The 5,000-nt window shown below is 56.9% G+C and overlaps 1 pseudogene; it reads right to left on the bottom strand.

Annotated features, from left to right (window-relative positions):
- Nucleotides 1-4,117: 4,117 nt before the first annotated feature.
- LOC143262458 (large subunit ribosomal RNA) overlaps nucleotides 4,118-5,000 on the bottom strand; it is a 2,995-nt pseudogene continuing 2,112 nt past the window's right edge.

Genomic DNA, 5,000 nt, shown 5'->3' with positions numbered 1-5,000 from the left:
GCCGATTGACTGGACCAGGGCTGCTTTTCTCGTCCAGCCGCCCATCTAGCCGAAGCAGAGGCCAAAGGTACGTGTTGGGGACGTCTCACCCGCAGGAGAGGGCCCCCTCAGATCCCAGGATCCTCTTTTCCGACGACAAGGGTCGCCACGCACGGCAAACACGTGGGAGACAGCAGTCGGAGAGGCTGCCTCTTCCTCTCCACCACACTTCGTTCAGTTCGCTGCGTATTTAAGAACACGAGCTATCCAGCGGTACCTTTTTCGTGGAGGCTCAAGTGTGGCTAGGGCACGTTTGCCCCTTGCGGCCTGGGTTGCCCAGGGGATTGATTGCATCCCATGTATTCCTGAGCCCAGCGGAGTGTTGTCTAGTGGCGTGTTCCGCCCACGAAAAACGGTCTGAAAAACCGTTTAACGTAAACTGGGGAACTGATGCCACGAGTGACAACAGTTCCCCAGTCGGAAGTCATACAGCACATACAGTGCTGTACAAAGAACACGCCACAGCCCGTATGCTAAATCAGGGCCTCGCCATTATGCGAAGTACTACATGTACGACGCACTGACGGTCTCTAATGCCTTCATCGCCGATACACCCATCGACTCGGCCGATCAACCCTCCTACGCGAGGGCTAGTTCGGGGGTTATCTCCCGCCCTGGGTGGCCACAGACCGCCACCGCCAGTAGATAGGGACAATTATTGCGAATCTGGCCACCACGGAGGTGGCGCAGATATGTTTCCTCGCCATGTTGGCATACACAAAAACTTTAATACCTACCCCCCGACGGAACACCTACGAGGGGTCCGAACGTGGGTAAATCGCCGCCTTCGTTCAACATTCATTAGGCTGGGTACGGAAGACCCAGTCTTGACTCCTTGTCCGTGTAAGGAGTTTTCAAGTTTGTTTTGAGTTGGGTAGGCTGTGCTACCTACTCCAACTGTGTATAGAAGGTTATTAGGAGGGTTTTGCTTTGCCGCTTGACCGCGGCAGCGGGTGCCCGCCACCGCCCTCCGCAGTGACGGCACTCTGCCACATGTATTCGCCCCCTTTCTTCTACACGTCAGCAATGATTATGCAGCGTGCTAGGGTGGCGTATGTTGGTTATTCTTTGCCTATTGGCGTAACTAGGCGGCTGCACATGGTTGGTGCCCGTCTAGCGAAGATAGGCATGTTGCTGTTGGCGTAGCGGAGCTTCGCCAGCTACGGTAGCGGGTGTCAAGCACCTCACGCAAGCACCGCGGCCGTTCAGCTCCACAAAACCGTGATGGGGTGGAATCTGTGATGGGGAAGGATGGGACTAGGCAGGGCGGGTGCCATAGCCCTTTTTTGCCGCAAATACAGACTTGCGTTGCCCGGTCTCCGCCGCGTGGAGGCGGGGTTGGACTTTGGAGACCAGTAGATAGGGACAGTTAGTGTCGTCGTTGTGAGTCTAAAGATGGGCTATGCCTGGGTCCTATGTGGACTATACTAGCCGCTCTCTCGACGCGTGCCGATGGTCTGGCTCTACCCTCGTTCGTTATCGTGACAGGGGAAGACAACGTGCTACTCCCGCTGCCACCTCGAGTCCAACCCAATCCAGGCACTCTTGACGGAGTAGTGTTAAAGTCAATTTATCTCCGCAAGAGGGGCTTCAGCCTGGCCCGAGGGGGCGAACCCCGAGGGGTCCGCCCAGCATGCCGTTCGAATGGCGGAGTGGACAAGTCCACGTCTGCCCGTCACTCAAGTCGGACACGGGACGACTCCAAAGCTAGCGCCGCCTGATAGGAAGCGCAAGCTGGGTCCCGCGACTTGTGTGCACTAGCCCACCCTCTGTCCTTGCAATTAGAGCAGACCGGAGGTTCACTCTTCTTGCTACAGAGCGTGAAGGTATGCCCCTTTTGGGAGCAGTGACCGCACACGTCCTCCTTGAATTTACAACGCTTCGAGGTATGCCCGAAGCGTTGACAACGGTAGCACCGAAGCACCTGGACGAAATCCCGTACACGACAGGAGTTCCATCCAAGGTAAACTCGGCTACCCCTCTGCTTCAGCCGCTGAAGATTCTGCGGACTGACGGCAACGACCCAGTTGGCTGTCTCCGGGGTCTTGCCAGCCATGCGGCTGACCCGAATTCCCGAAGGCACATCCTTCTGGTTCGCATCGCAGAGATTTTGCCTCCAAATACTGGAGGCAATTTCGTCCTTACCCATCCGACGCGGGACGTCGTAAACTAAAACCTCGGGGTCCCGCTTGGTAGGTAAGGAGACGGACAGACCCGCGCTCCGGAGCTTCTTATTGCCAACGAAGGCTTGCAGGTCCTCCTTTCGGTCGGTCTCGACGACGATGCCACCGGAGTGGATGCGTCGGACCGACTTAATTCGGATCGCCTCCTTCGCTGGTTTAACGAGCGACAGAACAGTAACCTTCGTAACTTCGCTGCTCTGTCCTTTTTCCTTCGGCGGGAAGATTTTTACCACATGCTGCGATTGTGGCCGTCTCCCCGCTTCCGGAGAAGCTCCTTTGCAGTCGACTTTGTTCACATGGGCGTAAGTCGACTGCGCGGCGTTGCAGGCCGTCTTCGGGAGAGTTCCCTTGGACGGCCCAGGTCGCATCGCACTCATTACGGCAGGACGCGCTTTTAGGTCCGCCCTGACCGCGGCGAGCTGCCCTTCGACGAAGCTATTCCGTTGAATAAGCTCCTGGACCAGCTCGTTGAGTGCCTCAACCTCGGCGAGTATCTTTGACCCGGACTCCTTATTGACTTTCGACTCAGGTCGAAAGCAAAAGGTCCGTATTTCGGACACTCGCCTAAAGGCTTCGTCTCTTACGAGATCGAGAGGCCGTACCTTCTGCCCGGAGAACGTCCCCTTCGGTCTCCTGGCCCGGTTTACTGCGGCCTTGCCGGTGGGTGCGCCCGGCTTGGCTCGCTTTGACTTTTTGGTGACGGTTTGCCAACCGTCACCAGTAGGGTCCTCGACACGCTCGGGTGCCGACTGCACCTTCACGAGTGACGTGTCTCCGACTCGTTCGATTACTTCCACGTTACCGGTGTCCGGCGTACCTTCTACCGTGGGCTCGGTTTTCACCGAGACCGCTCGCGTGGGAGTCACACATCTTTGCAAGATCACACGAGGATTGGCGATATTAATCACCTTCCCGGATCTTGTCTTTCTCACAGACGCGGGGGGACTGACAGCTGCATTTGCAGTTCCCGCGTCTGCGGCGACGGCTTCACTCCGAGTAGGAGCTGGACCCGTCGTCTTTGGACGCTTAGTTTTTTGTTCATTAATTTTATTAAGACCCATAATGTGTCTTGGTCTTTCATCCAGTGCGCTCCCCGGCCACCACCGACCCACACAATTTGGAACCCGCCAAAGGCTGAGTTAGGGCTACGCACCGAATATAGTCTGCTGGCTGGGTCGGTTTCCTTACCCAGCCCGCGTCCTCGCCCAGCAGAACCCACTTGCCCGAAGCGTGTGGTCGTTCCAAGCCGATTGACTGGACCAGGGCTGCTTTTCTCGTCCAGCCGCCCATCTAGCCGAAGCAGAGGCCAAAGGTACGTGTTGGGGACGTCTCACCCGCAGGAGAGGGCCCCCTCAGATCCCAGGATCCTCTTTTCCGACGACAAGGGTCGCCACGCACGGCAAACACGTGGGAGACAGCAGTCGGAGAGGCTGCCTCTTCCTCTCCACCACACTTCGTTCAGTTCGCTGCGTATTTAAGAACACGAGCTATCCAGCGGTACCTTTTTCGTGGAGGCTCAAGTGTGGCTAGGGCACGTTTGCCCCTTGCGGCCTGGGTTGCCCAGGGGATTGATTGCATCCCATGTATTCCTGAGCCCAGCGGAGTGTTGTCTAGTGGCGTGTTCCGCCCACGAAAAACGGTCTGAAAAACCGTTTAACGTAAACTGGGGAACTGATGCCACGAGTGACAACAGTTCCCCAGTCGGAAGTCATACAGCACATACAGTGCTGTACAAAGAACACGCCACAGCCCGTATGCTAAATCAGGGCCTCGCCATTATGCGAAGTACTACATGTACGACGCACTGACGGTCTCTAATGCCTTCATCGCCGATACACCCATCGACTCGGCCGATCAACCCTCCTACGCGAGGGCTAGTTCGGGGGTTATCTCCCGCCCTGGGTGGCCACAGACCGCCACCGCCAGTAGATAGGGACAGATGGGAATCTCGTTAATCCATTCATGCGCGTCACTAATTAGATGACGAGGCATTTGGCTACCTTAAGAGAGTCATAGTTACTCCCGCCGTTTACCCGCGCTTTTTTGAATTTCTTCACGTTGACATTCAGAGCACTGGGCAGAAATCACATTGCGTCAACACCCGTGGGGGCCATCGCAATGCTTTGTTTTAATTAGACAGTCGGATTCCCCTAGTCCGTGCCAGTTCTGAGCTGAGCGTTGAATGGCGGCCGAAGAGGACGACCGCACCGATGGGAAACGCCACGGAAGCCTCGCAGCAAGGAAGATCCGCGGGAGGCCAAGGCACGGGACCGAGCTCGGATCCCAGCCACGAGAGCCGTTCACCTCGCCCAGGCCCGGCACGTCAGCCAGACCCGCTTCCCGACCAAGCCCGACACGCCCCGCTCCTCAGAGCCAATCCTTATCCCGAAGTTACGGATCCAATTTGCCGACTTCCCTTACCTACATTAATCTATCGACTAGAGGCTCTTTACCTTGGAGACCTGCTGCGGATATGGGTACGAACCGGCGCGACACCTCCACGTGGCCCTCTCCTGGATTTTCAAGGTCCGAGGGGATGATCCGGACACCGCCGCAACTGCGGTGCTCTTCGCGTTCCAAACCCTATCTCCCTGCTAGAGGTTTCCAGGGAACTCGAACGCTTATACAGAAAAGAAAACTCTCCCCGGATCTCCCGACGGCGTCTCCAGGTCATTTTGGGTTACCCCGACGAACACTCTTACGAGGGCCCGAATGGTATGCGGTTCCGCTGCCGGGTTCCGGAATAGAAACCGGATTCCCTTTCGCCCAATGGGTGTT

Source organism: Megalopta genalis, unplaced genomic scaffold (genome assembly GCF_051020955.1).
Source record: "Megalopta genalis isolate 19385.01 unplaced genomic scaffold, iyMegGena1_principal scaffold0136, whole genome shotgun sequence".
Lineage (NCBI taxonomy): Eukaryota > Metazoa > Arthropoda > Insecta > Hymenoptera > Halictidae > Megalopta > Megalopta genalis.
The sequence above is the reverse complement of the archived record's forward strand: the minus strand, read 5'-3'. Positions and strand labels throughout refer to the sequence as shown.